This window comes from Phalangium opilio, unplaced genomic scaffold (assembly GCF_054372755.1).
Source record: "Phalangium opilio isolate 3A_F unplaced genomic scaffold, DU_Popi_V2 ptg000009l_1, whole genome shotgun sequence".
Classification (NCBI taxonomy): domain Eukaryota; kingdom Metazoa; phylum Arthropoda; class Arachnida; order Opiliones; family Phalangiidae; genus Phalangium; species Phalangium opilio.
In genome coordinates, this window is record NW_028324146.1 from 7,745,001 (window position 1) to 7,762,391 (window position 17,391).

At 35.8% G+C, this 17,391-nt stretch overlaps 1 long non-coding RNA gene across 2 annotated transcripts; it reads right to left on the reverse strand.

The window, feature by feature from the left end:
* Positions 1 to 4,506: 4,506 nt before the first annotated feature.
* On the reverse strand, positions 4,507 to 6,260 carry LOC149713634 (uncharacterized). Of its 2 annotated transcripts, none has more exons than XR_016369317.1 (3): positions 5,554 to 6,260; positions 4,828 to 5,480; positions 4,507 to 4,754 (listed from the first exon to the last, which is right to left on the reverse strand). It is a non-coding gene; the product is annotated as an uncharacterized LOC149713634 (long non-coding RNA). The 2 variants fall into 2 exon arrangements; XR_016369316.1 differs by having other exon boundaries at positions 4,806 to 5,480.
* Positions 6,261 to 17,391: the final 11,131 nt, after the last annotated feature.

Genomic DNA, 17,391 nt, shown 5'->3' on the forward strand with positions numbered 1-17,391 from the left:
AAATAACTGAAGTTTACAATGAAAAATGGAACAAATTGAAAAAGTAGAACGTTGACATGATATACATAGATACAATCCAGATAAATTCCAACAAACTCGACGAAGTTGGAACCTCAAAAGTAGAGAAGTCTAAATTGAGCACGCGCGAAACTTAATATATCGTAACTAGTGGACTGTCTGATTAGAGTACTAAAATAAAGAAGTCTTAGACTTATTATGGGAAAGCCAGGGGAATGTCTCATTACAAGATAAAACCAAGGAAGTCAGGGACTGATATAATGAATAAAATAAAAACCCATGACACCTACAATATCAAATAACAATACTATATAATGGATATTAGGTACTGAAATGTAGCGAAGCCAGCGGACAGTCCGCCGGCTTCTCTATATGAAGTCTCTCATTTTCAGTTTTAGACTGGTTATGAGTCAGTCCGCCGGCTTCTCTACATTAAGTCTCGCATTTTCAGTTATAGTCTTGCTATGAGACAGTCCGCCGCCTTCTCGCGTTTTCAGCTTTAGTCTGGTTTTGAGACAGTCCGCCGGGTAAGTCCCGCATTTTCAGTTATAGTCTGGCTATGAGACAGTCCGCCGGCTACTCTATATTAAGTCTCGCATTTTCAGTTTTAGTCTGGTTAAGAGACAGTCCGCCGGCTTGACTATATTAAGTCTCGCATTTTCAGTTTTAGTCTTGTTATGAGACAGTCCGCCGGCTTCTATATATTTAGTCTCGCATTTTCAGTTATAGTATGGTTATGAGACAGTACACCGTCTTCTCTATATTAAGTCTCGCATTTTCAGTTTAAGTCTTGTTATGAGACAGTCCGCCGTCTTCTCTGTATTGAGTGTGGCGCGTTCAAGTTATACTCTTGTTTTTAGAGACTAAAACTTAAACGTGCGAGACTTAGAGAAGCCGGCGGACTGTCTCATAAGAAGACTAATATTTGAATGAGCAAGACTTAATATAGAATAGCTTGCGCACTGTCTCAAAACAAGAGTATAACTTGAACGCGCCACACTTAATACAGAGAAACCGGCGGACTGTCTCATAACCAGACTAAAACTGAAAGTGCGAGAATTAATATATTCAAGTCGGCGGACTGTACCATAACAAGAATAAAACTTGATCGTGAAAGACTTAAAATGGAGAAGCCAGCGGACTATCTCATAACCAGACTAAACTGAAATTGCGAGACTTAATATAGTCAAGCCGGCGGACTGTCTCATAAGGGACCGTCCATAAACTACGTCACGCGTAAAAAAGCATTTTCTGACCCCCCCGTCCCCCCTGATCACGCTTCGTCACGCTTTTCTCAGACCCCTCCCCTAAAAACCACGTCACATTTCTTTAACCCCCCCCCCCCCTCCGCACTATGATTTGTCTTAATTTACAAATTTAATTTGATTAATTTTGATATGCCGCCCTCTCAGAAATATTTTGCACGGCTGAAAATTCAAGTTCTCTTCCGTTTTAAGCTTTTTCCCTCTGATTGACCTTTACAATTTTAATGTCTGGATGTGCTTTTTATAAGATTCAAAAAAGTTCCATAAAGTTTAGTTAAAGGGGCACACTTTTTAGGTTTCGACACTGTCACCGAAAACAGACTAATCGAGCTTGAGATTTAGAAAATTTGCCAAAAAATCGAAACCATTTCAATCGGTAGGGGGATTTGATTCATCCTCACAAATAATAGGGGCGAATAAACAGAGACATAAGAGAGTTTACGCTGTTTATTTTAAATGCGCTATTTAAATTGTCTATATAAAGGTGTAAATAGTAGATAATTGCTTAAATTTTCTACTATTTAAGCGATGATGGAATAACAATTTTGTAAATTATTGTAACGGTGGAATGTTGTCTTTCTTCTTCTATAACATAAGAGAGCCAATCGGCCTCTTACTGACTTCGTAACAAAATCAATGCTAAATGTGACGTCACGCATCGAAGAACCCCTCCCTCCCCCTTGTCACGGACCGTCACAAATTTAGAAATCCCCTTCCCCCATAAGAGTGTGACGTAGTTTATGGACGGTCCCTAACCAGACTAAAACTGAAAATGCGAGACTTTATTTAGTCAAGTCAGCGGACTGTCTCATAACCAGACTAAAACTGAAAATGCGAGTCTTTATTTAGTCAAGCCAGCGGACTGTCTCATAACCAGACTAAAACTGAAAATGCGAGACTTTATTAAGTCAAGCCAGCGGACTGTCTCATAACCAGACTAAAACTGAAAATGCGAGACTTAAAATAGTTAAGCCGGCGGACTACCTCATAACCAGACTAAAACTGAAAGTGCGAGACTTAATATATTCAAGTCGGCAGAGTTTCACATAACAAGAATAAAACTTGATCGTGAAAGACTTAAAATGGAGAAGCCAGCGGACTATCTCATAACCAGACTAAACTGAAATTGCGAGACTTAATATAGAGAAGCCGGTGTACTGTCTCATAACCATACTATAACTGAAAATGCGAGACTCAATGTAGTCAAGCCGGCGGACTGACTTAATATAATCTTGGGTAAGAAAAAACAGGCTGAATTTAGAGCATTAGGAGGCTGTCAAGTGACTAATAAAATTAGTAATAATAATGGCCTGTTTACTTTATTGGTTTTAGGCTTGTGTTTACATGTATTATCAGTCCCGAGTTTTTAAGACACCTAGCAGACACACGGACTGTTAAAAGATTGTACTGCGGAGCCCATGTGCTACTGGGGCTGGTATAATTAACCAAATTTGGTTTTATGAACTATGGGTAGTGCCAAATGACTTAAAACCTTTTCCATGTGAAAAACTAAATACAGTTTATAAAAAAACTTAGATTTATTAAAGCATAGCGCGGCTCCAGTGGATCCCCTACAAGTTGGCGTTCCTCACGAACTCGTTTTTTCTTGCATGTATAATTCGCGCCCACTAGCCTTTGCCAAGCCAAACCCGGAGTTTAGGAGGAAAGTCCCCTTGTAGGGAATCCACTGGAGCCGCGCTACGCTTTAAGCAAGGTTTTTATGTCCTCTTCAGACATTGATTAAAAAAAAAAGTATAATAAACCAAATTTCTTTTCATAAACTGTGGTTAAATTAAATCACAGTTTATGAAAATATCTTTGATTTGTTACACAAGGTTTTAACACTTCATGCCACGAGGGCATGACGCGGCATGATCCATGCTCTCTTCAGAAAGTTCAGATAGCTGCAACGGACAAAGTAAGCAACGCGCACTAGCCAAGGCTTAATATCTATCTATATGGTCAAGAAAATGTTTTCAAGGATTTGAAAGTAGATATATAAACTATGTATCGCGTGCAGAGTGTAAAATAAGATATTCTTTGCATAAAATTATATAATTTGTTACTAAATTTTAAATTGGAAATAATAAGGAAATAAAATTAGAAGCTCCGCATTAAAATCACTTACTTGTTTTTTCGCGTCCAAAAAAGAAATGAGTGCGTTCAGCAAGCATCAGCAATGCAACGGTTTACTACGGCATTATTATTCTCTCTAACCTGCCATTTAACCAGTTTTTTTGATAGGTCTAGCTGAACGTTTTCCAAAAAAAACCGCGAGAAAGCGTTAGATGCTGCAGAGATTGTTTATTCGCTAATAAAAGTAGAGTTTAATGTTTGATGCAACATATAAGGGAAAAAATTGGGAATCGATATATTTTTATTGCTTTTCTTGAATTAGAATTTAGAAGAAACCACATAATGATTTTGAAACTGGCGGTTTAACAAGTTTGTCCGGTTTCAAGCGACTTCTCACGGTAAAAATTGATAAACATATATCTTTCACAGAACAAACAAAACTAAACTAGATTTCTACTGGATAATGGATAATTATTTGAAGTAAATTTTTCCTTCTGATTTAATTAACTGAATTGCAAGTGAAATTTAAATTTTGTAGAAGGGAAATTATCATTTCTCAACAATTTTCCTTTTCATATAATCATTAGACCAACACAAGCGCGGGCGCTCGCTCCTCTGCTTCTGATTCTGATATAGTAAGCAATAAGTAAAGAAAGCTAAGTAAAACCTATCACCAAAGGTAAAAGTTTCCTAGATTATACAAAATCCCCCTACAGCCCTGTCATAATCTCCCATCATAGTGAAAATAAGAAGGTAAAAATACAATATCAAAATAATCTAAAAAAAAAACTAGAGGCTTCCTAATCAGCAGAGCGAATGATAGTCTAATTAGGTCCTTGACTTTGATTCATTGCAGGGTTACAAATAGGTTGAGTTGTGAGTGAAAATAACGTAGAAAGTTGCTAATATGTAACCATTTTGATTTGGAATTGTTAATTGGTGTTGCCGCTGACATTAGCTATTGCATTTCATTTTGACAGTACCTTTGATCCTAGCGGAACATTCATTACCACAAACTAAAATTTTGCGCCTTTTGAATATTGGGAAAAATGCTTTCTAGTGAGAATTTAAATAATTGTAGGTATGAAGTAGGAAAATGGAGTCTTTTATCTTTATTTACTTCCGAAACAATATTAAAACCTTTTTCCAAAAATATTGATGTTTACATTTATTTAGTTCCGATATAATATTACACCTTTTCCAAAGTTAATTTTACCCTAAGTATACTTCGTAAAGTTTAATTTAACGGTTTATCTAGTGTTGATTTACTTTAATACGAGTTGCAATAAAATATTATATTGAGTTGTATCCTGGCATGAGATTTGAAAATGTTTTAGCGGGTGTTTAAATTTCATGATGATTTTTCCGTCATTGTTGTCACAGGTCACCAAAAAACTATTATTTTGGATTAATTTCACGTTAATTATAGTTATTAAGCTCACTTACTAGAGTTAATTTAGTTTATCACATAAGTTGAACAAGAAATTCTCCTTAAACGCAAAGCTTAATAGAGTGTTTGATCCTAGCAAAACATTCATTACCGCAAACTTTTAAATCCTTTTGAATATTGGGAAAAATGCTTTCTAGTGATAATTTAAAAAATTGTAAGTATTATATAGGAAAACGGAGTCTTTTATTTTTATTTACTTCCCAAACAATATTAAAACCTTTTTCAAAAACTATTGATGTTTACATTTAGTCATTTATTAAATTCCTATATAATATTACACCTTTTCCAAAGTTAATTTTACCCTAACTAACTATACTTCGTAAAGTTGCGCCTTTTGAATATTGGGAAAAATGCTTTCTAGTGATAATTTAAATAATTGTAAGTATTAAATAGGAAAACGGAGTCTGGGTGAGAGATAAGTGTAGTTTCAACTTTAATCTGTTAGTTAAATTTAAACTAATACCAATATATTGGTTTAGCCAAATATCGGTAGCGATGGGCCAATACCAGTTTAAACCAATTCCAATAATATATCAGTTTAGTCAAGTAAAGGTATCGGCGTATCTCTATTCTTTAGGAAGGCTTTACTTTTTATCACTCGCACCTCGCACACATAGCAACACTATCCTGAATACCATTATAAAACAGTTATAGCAACGGCTGCGGAGCTTCTGAAATTTTGAAATATTTTCAAATAAATTAAGGATAAGTTCTTCAAGTAGCAGTTCTTTTTCTAAAACATACCTTCGCTTCGCTATCCTAAAGATCAACAAGCATCACTATTTTTAACATTAACCTAAACTGTGAACCTTCAGTTCAAGAAATGAGAACCTAAGCCAAACTAGACGCCGGAGGCTCTGAAGCTGGATCTAAGCCTTGGTCTTCCAAAAACCAATATCAAATAATATAATGAAATCAATTACCTTTAGTTTTATAACTGGATTGCTTTTTTCAACAAAATTTCGACCTAATAGCAAAGTGTTTCTTAGCAAGGGTGTTACAGAAAATTTATAAAATGAAATAAACATTTTAAGGCGGTAAAATACTAAAAAGCGTCGACTGTTCAAAAACAAGTTCAACCATGGAGGCTGTATCTTCATAAGATACAGGCTCTATGCATAGCCCACTCGATCACGAGCGTCACGACGCAAGCTGCTCGCGCTATAGCTATACACGAGCAGCGCAGCGTCCGGGAGCGCGGATCGAGTGGGCTATGCTCTATATTTCAACTTAACTTGTTATCAGGCGCAAAGCTAGGCCCTCCCTTGTTCTGAATCAGGTTGAAAACTGAAGAAATGGGTATCAGCGCGCTAACAGGTTAACCTGACGTTAAACTCAAGAGCCATACTTCCGTAATTAACTAAAATTAACATACTTAGACTTAATTGTTTTTGATGACACTTGCAAAGACACACCCTGAATACTTAATTGTTAAATTAAGAGTATTCCGAAAAGTAACTTCGCTCTAGTTTTTCAGTTAGAGGTGGCTAAATATCACGAAAAACCCCATGTTAATCTCCATAGGAAAATTGGTAAAAGCATGTGAATTTTGCGTTAACGTTACAAAAGAGTATCAAGTCATATCTACAAGGGCCTACCGGCCCTGTAGAATTTGGCTGTGGCAGGAATTAGATTTTAGTATGACTGATGAAGGCTCGCGAGCCGAAAGCTCTCATCTTAGTGTATTTTAAATTAGGCAATTTACACCTAATAAAATACTTGTATTTAATTGCCATAAGTTCTCTCTTCTTTTTAACAAAATTTAATTATTAACTTATATTATGGCTTCGGAAAAGTTTAACATTTAAAAACAATAATGTTTATTAAATCCAAAAAAAATTTAAAATAAGGAAAGCATTTTCAAAATTGTGACAATTAAACATTCAAAATTGAACAATTTAACATTTTCAAAATTGAGACAATTACACAGAAAAAACGATGTTTAGATTCTAAACGTTTTCCTAAACGGGAAAATGCAACGCCTTTTTAAACACGAGCCCAGCCTATACGCGTTTAGTTGTGAAATTTTTATTTTTCAAACGCGTATAGTTTGAAAATGTTTACGTTTCAAACGCGTATAGTTTGAAAATGTTTACGTTTCAAACGCGCATAGATTGAAAAAGTATCTGTTTCAAACGCGTTTAGATTTAAAACGTTTAGGTCTCAAACGCGTTTAGGTTGAGAACGTTTATGTTTCAAACGCGTTTAGATTGAAAACGTTTATGTTTGAAACTCGTTTAGAATGAAAACGATTATGTTTCAAACGCGTTTAGATTGAAAACGTTTATGTTTGAAATTCGTTTAGAATGAAAACGTTTATGTTTGAAACGCGTTTAGATCGAAAACTTTTATGTTTCTAACACGTTAAGATTGAAAACGTTTATGTTTCTAACGCGTTAAGATTGAAAACGTTTATGTTTCTAACGCGTTAAGATTGAAAACGTTTTTGTTTCAAACGCGTTAAGATTGAAAACGTTTAGGTCTAACCCGCATGTAGTTTTCCAACGTTAATGTACAGATGTGGTATAGCTTAAGTAATATATAAACAACTATTTCAAATTATAATATAAAAATTATTCTTGGAATATCAAAATAAAACGGATCTTTATAGCTACAAAACTACCAAAGGCATCGAAATTGCGAAAAATAAATCTATATATTACTTTTAAATTATGAAAAAAGAAAATATTAAGGTTTTGTAGGATTTCTTTACACGAGGCGAACTGCTAACGCGTTGCACTAGTGTAACAAGTTCTAAAAACCAAAATATTACCTCTCCGAGTCAAGAGGAGGACTACTACTACAAACTTATTAACCTAGATATAGAATTATTTCTCTTTTTTGAAGTAAAAATTTACGAATTTTTAAACCAGTATTCCGAGCATAGCGAATATACAGTAAAGCAGACGACATTTACATCCAATAATGATACGTCTTGGACACATTTAATAAGTAAATGGGAAAAAAACAGGAAATGAAGTGTATAGATTTTGGAGAGATATAACCTTTATGTCTTTGAAAAGGCCCAACTGTCTACGCCTCAACTGTTAACCCTATATTCTTATAGCTACATTCACAACTGGTTAGCAGTATAACACTACAGTCTCGTTTCACCTCAACGATTTTCTTAGTTTGCCAACATGAGTGTTAACGTTAAATATCACCAAAGCTGGCTTGTGGTTGGACGCACTGAAAGTCAATACGCACCATAATAAAAATGAAAACTTCTAAGCTATAACCCAATAACGATTAGCCCTTCCACTGATCTAATTGCCACCATGATGGATTCCGTAGCTAATACCCGTTTACCATTTGGCCAATATGATCTTTTCTTCTATTATTAAATCTAAACCTGATTATTTGAACGTGTAAATAACTTTCGACTCACTCTGAACCGTTAATGTCCCTTCATTACAGACACGAAAATAAAACCCACAGTTTAGTTCACCTTAAGTCTCAATTATTTACTCTTTGGTTCACTAAGCCTATTGTGGATAATATTTGATTTGCCCGATTGAGTCCAGGCCTAAGCTCCCTTCTTAAAATCTTTATAGCAAGGATTATTCTATATACAGATGTAGTATAGCTTAAGGAATATATAAACAGCAATTTCAAATAATAATATTAAAAATATCCTTGGAATATCAAAATGAAACGGAGCTTTAAAGCTAGAAAAGTACTAAATGCATCGTAGTTACGAAAAATATTTCCACATATTCACTTTATATTATGGAAAAAGTGAATATTAAGGTTCTGTAGGATTTCTTTACACATTAAAGCAAAGCGAACTGCTAAAGCAGCGCGCTAGTGTAACAACGGACCGACACACACAGACAAAAACATAGACTGCTTTTTAACTCTTTCCGTATTAATTTTGAATTGAGAAACAAAATTATCTTAAATATTAAAATAAATATATAATTAATATTTGATATTTTATTCGTTAGTTGTTCGCCTTATTGAGCTTTACATCGTTTTAAAAAAGAACAATTAAACATTCTTGAAAGACTTGACTAATATTGACGTTTGAAATGAAGCATACGCCTGTTGCTTCGCCTTACTCAAATAGGTAGTAAATAAAGGATTCGAATCGCAGCTGTAGATAAGAACATCGCAATTGCGTGAACCTTTGGAGGAAGACCCCGCAATTGGAAGGCTAGACGTTTGTCGTAACCCTAGCCGATCGCCGCGTACAAATATAAGTACCCTGGTAATGGTAAAACAGTCAACGTGGACGTCCCCTAGCAAAAACGTTCATCTGACCGGTCCCAGGTGCCTATAAAGGCTTAAAAAAGTGTAAACATATTCTATACACTCATTTGCAAGTTTAGAATCATCTTGATTTTTAATAGAAAACCCCATTTTGATGTTTTTACGTTGGTACGCCAAGATAACAAATAATACATTTTGATCGGTTATAATTACTAAACCTCTGATCTAAAGTTACAGTTCACAACAAAAATGGCCACTGAAACATTTTGGAAGGCAATTTTAGCGTGAGTCAAACCGTTTAATGAGCAACACTTTTCTAAAATTAGAATTCATAACTCAAAATTAAACCCAGTTATAAACCAAACTAATATAAAAATAAAATTAGAGTGGTTGAGAATACTGAGATACCAGGTGCAGTTTTTAGAAGGCAACTTGAAACACGCACAGACGAACAACTTGTTGGAACGGTATTTAATAGATTTAAAGGAAAGTACAGAAAAGTGGGGTTTGGACATGTTACGAATAATTCGCTGGAACCTGGGAGGACTATTAAACAGAAGAGGGTAACTGTGCACACGTTAAGAAATGCCCTCGTTTTCTCTTAGTTCACGAGTCATGTACGAGAAGAGTTACCTAGCTTTAACGCTTTGGTCAGTCAATGTACTCCTACTAAGACTAGAGCTGCGTCCATCAAAAAGTATTTTTTCAATTCGGCAAATGCCTTTGATAATAGAAAAATTATTTTACACAACAAATAGAGAATTTTCTAACGTGTTATTTTCATTTTGAGAAGTTCTGTCACATAATTAAGATGGTTGATTTTAGATTGGACATTTCCATATATAGTTGCATTCTATTCTATAGGATATATACAATAGTTTCGGTCTATATTGGAGTAACCCTCCTGCCATAGAGTCGCTTAGGTTTCGGCGGAAAGACCTGCAGCCATTTTCGGAAGTGCAATGTTATATAAATTGCGGAAGCTGGTATCTTGAATCGTCTGCTAAAACCCACTGCTGTTGTATTTGTAACTATAATGCTATTTTTCTAGCGGTGACAAGCAATCGTAATAATTTCTATTTCAGCTTTTGACTCGTTTAAATCTTTTTTTCTGTCATTGCAGATAGCCTTAACTTCAGCACACGAGACCTTTCTGTGATGATATTCACTCTATCAGTGTATTTAATGACTTTTTTCTTGTTGGCCGTCTTCAACGGAAATCTTCAAACAGATTACGTGATAGACAACAAAGTCCGTATAACAAGTGTTGAGGGTATGAAACGAGCAGATGGTCTTGAAGTTTATCTTTGGCGAAATGACCTTTACGGAAGAGACTATTTTAAGAAAATAGGTGAAACTGAAGTTAGTTGAAATGTTTCATAAAATGTTCGCAAGTCACGCCCATGAGCACACATTAGATGTTTATTTGTTGCATGGTAGTTTTATCCCATAAATTATGCTAGAAATTTAACTAAATCTATCAAACAATTAATAGCAAAATTCAAATCGATGCTTTATCTTGCATATACCTATCATATATACTATAGTTAGTATAGAGAAATCTTTCTGAAGCATCATATTGAGCCCATTCAGGTGGAGAAATTAATAATAGGCATGTACAGTACTGACTGTTGCTCGAGGGAGAAAGTACTGTTTAAGGCTAGCAATCTGTGGACCTGTATAATTCGCAGTCCATGGTACAGTGACAGCAAGGCTAGCAAAAAATATTACTATAAAGCCACGCTTTGTTGTTGGCCGACCAAAGAATGATTAAATGGAAAAACGAGGCACCAAGCGGTCTATCCAAAGAGGGGACTCAAATACCAAAATTTACGAAATTCCCACTGCCTATTGTCGTGCTCCAGAAAGGATAGTTATATACTAAAGCAGTAAACAATTACCCATACGTATGCAATGGACATTTATCAACACTTATACAGTATGTATTTATCTATACTTATGCAATAAACATTTATGCATACTTTTGCAAGAGACATTTATGCATACTTATTCAATAGACATTTATGCATACTTATTCAATAGACATTTATGCATACTTATTCAAGAGACATTTATGCATACTTATTCAATAGACATTTACGCAATAAACATTTATGCATACTTATGCAATAGACATTTACGCAATAAACATTTATGCATACTTATGCAATAGACATTTACGCAATAAACATTTATCCATACTTATGCAATATACATTTATGCAATAAACCTTTATCCATACTTACGCAATAGATATTTATGCATTAAACAATTATCCATACTTATGCAATTTACATTTACTCGATGTTGACCTATTCCATGAACAACTTATACTTATGTTCGGCCTTTACCGAAGAACTTTTTTCCGTATCTCGATACTTCCTTCGATTAAGAGAAAAAAACCTCAAAATTTGTACGAAGGCTTCGTAGATATTTGGTTTGTAAGCTTGCGTTTTAAACAATCAAGACCGGGTTCAACTCACGATCCTAGATATACATCATACGATGTGGCTAAAACGGGTTTTTCTCTGACTCACCAAACTCTCGGGATATTTGGCCAAAATAATAGGTTTTAGTACGTCTTTGAAGGAACGAAATTCTTAACGTTTAACCAAAAGTAAGCCATTCTTTCCTGTAAAAAAGCTATAAATAATATTTGTAGGATAAAGGCTAGCCATGTGTCTGAAGATCGAAATACTTTTCGAAAAACTGGTAAATACTTCGTCACCCCAAATGGTTTAGAACTTTCTAAATATTTTTTTGTAATAGCCTTGGTCTGGCGGCAAAACCAAGCGAGATATTTGGAGGTGAAATGCTGCCAGACACTTTTCTCCAGTATTGGACTGATTGTCGGTTGCTGTTCTTTCTGTTTTTAGACATAGAGCAAACTGCAATTGACTTAACCTCAAAGACTTTATATTAAATTGGAAACCTCAATTTTTAAGAAATAAGTAAAATCTTAAATAATACGTAAATTTTTTAAATTGTGCCCCCTATTTCTCTCGCCTATGAAGCAGATTATAATCGGTTACAAAAAACCTGAGCCCTCGCGCTCATGGACGTAATCTGATTTAGTTAACTGTGGTAAAACAAAATACCTCTCTCCATAAATGACGGTCGATCGCGTGTAATATTTCGCCCTCGTAAAACGCTCTAACCTCTTTACTCTAGCCAGATATTTAAATTCGCTAATGAGTTCTTTTTTTTCTAAGACGTTTGAGGACAAAATCGTCGTTCAGAGGGAAGTGGTGTAACGAGCACGGGAAAAATTATTCCTCGCCTATAATTTCATATCTACTTATGATTTTTTTCGCAATATGAATTATTACCTCTTCACCTGGATAGCCAAATGATAGGAATATATTTGACATGAATCATGGTTGTTCCCTCTAGAATTTAAGTATTATATTGCAAACTTGTGTATAAACTACTTTACGGATAATAAAATGACACTTTTCGGTTGGAACTCGAAAGGAATAGTTGAATTTTGGGTTCTCTCCGAAAAGTCCCCTGACTGGGAAAATAATTATCCGCTCGTTGGGGTTTACATACAACCTAGCGTTATAATATATATAATTAATTAATAACTCAATTGTTTTTGGTATACCGGCCTAGTCCAGGGAATATTAGAGAGCATAGCCATACCAAGTGCTTATGGGCTCTGCAACACACAACTCACCGGACCTTTAATGCATTATATAATTTGCTTTACTGTAGACTGAATACCATTATGACAATTATGACAACATGAACATCACAGTACTAGACAAGACGTTCTACGAAAAGAAATTTTCACTCGATAGTTTCAATCGAAGAATCTTTACACAGGAAGCAGTTCTTTACGCGATGAAAGACTCAATGGTGATTTTATTACAAAATCTAAACAAACAACACTATGAAACCCAGCCTGATGAAGCATATTATTTTGGTGAACCCTCAACTGACCGTGGTATTTCAATTAAGTTCACTAAAAAAGCACTCCGTGTCGTAAAGGAAAAATTGAATCTCATGTAAGTCATAAAAATGTTATCTTCTAAAGCAATGAGGGATAATATTATCTAGGAGGACGAAAAAAGAGGATGGCACACATTGAAAAACTAGCGCGTTTTTTGGAGGTTTCAATGCGAGTGGGTCAGAGGACCTCGGCAAGGATGTGATTATACAGGTTTCATTTTGTGTGTAAGCGGGGGAAGGAAATGATGTTTACTTGGGAGGTGACGGACGGGGTGTGGGGGTCAAGTCACCTCCGGCAGACACGGGGCAGTCGGCACCTATAGGGTAAGATCGCCGACGTGTGTCTTATTCCCTGAAACTTTGCCGCCCAGAAGCTTGGCTTACAGGAGTGCGCGAACTTTTCTTTTTTTTAATTTTTAATTTTTGTATATAGTCATGTGTCGTAATAGTTTTACAGATACATTTATGTAAATACCATTTAATTTCATTTTAAATATGTGATAATATACTTGCGGACCTATTTAATAGGTTCCTCCCTGTTACAAAAGGGACTCTTGTACAGGGAAGTAAATAAATATTCATTCATTCATTCCCGGCTAAACTAGCGCGTTATCTTTTCGATTGCATGCGCACTTTTTCACGTTTTGTCTTCCACTGTTCCCATACTCAGACCAGGACATTTCCTAAAACCACGCATAACATTCACAGCATACAAGGAGTTTCAAATGTTAAATTGTCTTTAAAATGTTGTTGTGTTTAAAGGTAAATATTTTTAATACATTGCTATAGGTACCCTTTAGTTCCGGGAAATGATCAGCTCTAAGTTCTTTGAACCCAGCGCTTGAGCTTGAACAAACACCATAGCAACTTCTAACTAATCACAACTAGGCCCTGGACCTATCGATAATTTTAAATGCTTCTACCATATGGATTTGTTCCATAAGGGAGAAGCAACCCCCCACCTCTTATCGAAGGCGCTGCAAAAGTTGGAATATAAATTGACTAAGCTCACACATAAGTTTGAGAAACCTCCTGATTAGTTGGCCTCAAAATAAACTGCCTGTACGACATATAAAATCAACAACCTCTGGCTGCGGCATGACCTTTCCCATGACAGAATAACCATTAAAGGGGGGGTGAAATGGAAAATCAAGTGATTTTTTATCGATTCATCTACTAATTATTATATCAATCTGCACAGTGAAACACCCAAGAAATAGCAACGAATGTTTTTAAATTACAGATATTTTATAATAATTAAAAAAGCTTTGTTTCAAGGACATTCTTATCAGCTTTTGAAAATTCATGAATAAATATTTTATAGGTACCTCCAACCAATCAAATAGCGCCCTACCATTTTATTAACAAAATTCTCGGGGCATGCTCCGTGTCGAATGAAATTTGACGCCAGATTCGATAAAATTTGCGCCCGAAGGGAAAAAATACCGTTAGACATGGTGCCTCCTGCAACCAGAATTTTCTTAAGAAAAAGGCAGGGAGTGACGTCATTGGTTGGAGGTACTTATTTCAGGTTATCCATAAAAATCTGAACCTAATTTGAATTTCAAAATCATTCGGAGATATTTCCTGGATGTTTCACTATGCAGATAGGTCTAAACATTAGTAGAAGAATCGGTAAAAAAGTCATTTGAATTTCCTTTTCACCCTTCCTTTAAACTAGACAATTTATAGCAGCTCGGTTTGCAACCGAGTTGAGGAAGTCCTGTGACGTTTTTCCCCTTGCCCTTAAGAACTGGACTCTGAGAATTCCCCTAGCATACTAATTCAAGCTTCTTATTCGTCCTCCCTGATACCATTTAGTTGAATCTTAAGGTCAGGTGAGGTAGCGGCTATTTTTTTCGCCTCGTATCAAAAGGGCCCCTGGTTCGTTTCCATACAGAGGCGTCGACTGAAATCCCGGGAACAGACTTTTCTTAGAAGAGCTTTTCGCTTACTTTTTGAAAAAGATAACATCCGCGGTATTTACCGCTACCCAGTTTTTTTTACCTCTCCGAATGGTATTACAGAGAGGTGTTACCCTGGACGTGTCTATGTGCCAATCACCGCGTTCGCAGTGTGGAAGTCGGAGCAAACGTGATCGCTATATCCGGACCGGGTTCACAGTTCGGTGAAAGAATTATTGGCGTCTACCCCATTAGCATTGTTAGGGTTAAGATGTATGCGGCAATCGGCTAGGGATAGGAGAAGCGTCTAGTCTCTTAAAGGCAGGGTTTCCAACAAAGGTTCGGCAATTGCGCTATATCTTATCGGATAACTTTTATAACCTAAATTTCCAAGAAATGCTTGTAACCGTCCACACCAAGCTTCTCCTTCCCGGGGGAAAAACCGCGTCGTCGCTTTGTTAATTTTTCATTTTTTACATCTATTTTTGTATAATGTGAAATTGGCCCGAAGTGGCGCCTTAAGCGCCACTGCTGTCAACCTTGTTAAAAAACATTTTTCGCGGGGATAAAAACCCCCGCCTACAATCTGTAAAAAAGGCAGTTGTCAGTTGGTAGTTCCTTTTGTACTCTCGCTCCGGTACAAGTATTATTTCTATAACACACTGCGTCTTATTCTACAATGGACTACCTGGTAAATATAGTTAGTCATGGACAATAAGTCCTTTAAACGGGTAGCCTGGGAACTTCTTCAATTGCTAGTTTTATTTCATTTCTTTTTGAGCCGTGAAATTAGGCCCCCTTTCCTACATTTAAATTTTACGGTTACATGCTAAAAAGGCATACGCTTGAACGTCTAAAATAACTATTTTTAAAATTATTTTAGGAGTAACGTTTTTAGACACGACTTAACTAGAATTAAGGTTATTTCCTGACAGTTAAAATAATATCAAATATATTTATTCAATTACTTTTGAAAAACCTCTTAAGTGCGTTGAGAATAGGGTTATTTTGGATTCCCAACTTGTATTTTTCCATTGAAACTAGCTGAGGTTAGTGATAATAGTTACAGTGTGCTGTCGCTTAGCTGTGACAAAGGGGCTAGACACCATCCATTTATGACGACCCAACTGTAACAAAAGCCTTAGGGTTCGCCTAGGTTTCCCTTCGTAGGTAAGCCTTATTATAAGTGTTGTTATTTTTGATCGTTTTTCTAAGTGTTCGTCATTAAGTTCCTTAAATTTATTTACTAAATGGTTGTAAAACAAGTTCATTAGATCGATAACTACCATACCCATATGGTTATGGGTTGGAAATCCCATTTTCATTATATTTTGCAAATGTTTTGAAAAACAAAATTGATATAATTACGATGTGCATGTTTTATACTTGAAATGAGGTCTTGTAGTAGATTTTCCTTATCAATTTAGTATCCAGGACAGTTGGATACGGTAAGACTCGTTAGACTTGTTTCACTTTAGACATGTTTTGTAAAAAGGCGCTGTTATAATCAACTTTTGTTCACCTGAGGGCTGAGGCCAAAGTAATCGAATGTGTACCTTAGAATGCGATTTGCGTTTTTACCTCTCCGTGTGACGTATAGTCCAGGAGAGATTCTGTAACGGCCGTATCGGTGTGGGTGTGTGTGGGTGTGTCTGTCTGTCTGTCCGTTGTTACACCCACGTGACCGCGTTCGCAGCTTGCGATTCGGAGCAAACGTGTTCCCAATTTCCGGACCGCATTGACAGTTCACAGAAATTTGGAAAATTGTATTTCTCTCCTTTGGCTGCTCTATACTTGAGTTCTCACACCACCATGTTTGGTCTTTGTCAATCCCACATTGACACCAGTCTACACTTTTACTGGCTTCTAACACCACCATCCACTGGTCTTCCGTCTATTCCACATTGACATTAATCTGTACATACTGGCTTCTAATCACCACCACCTTCTGGTCCTTGTCCATCCCACTTGGACACCAGTCTGTACATACTGGCTTCTAAACACCACCATCCACTGGTCTTCCGTCTATTCCACATAGACACCAATCTGTATCATTGGCTTCTACTTCATTATCATCGTTTGGTTTTAGGATATACGCGGCGATCAGCTAGGGTTACGAGAAAGGTCTATCCTCCCTAAGGTGGGATCGGCCACCAAAGGTTTTCGCAATTGCGCTTTCTCCTTACTATTATAAGGGAATCGATTTCCATATATATATACCAAAATTTTAAAAGAATCGGGTAAGAGGGGTACGCTTCAATTTAAACGTCAATATTTGCAAAGTTTGAGAAGATAATAGGTATAACTTTATTTTAAACGATTTAACTATTATTAATGTTAATTATTGAAGATTAAAATAATTAAAAATAATTATATTGAAGATTAAAATAATTAAAAATAATTATATTTATTTAAATATTAAAGATAAACCTCTCGTGCAAAGAGAGAGATTATCATTGCCTCCTATATCTACCAAGGCCCGTGCATGCGATATATTTCCTTCATTGCCTCC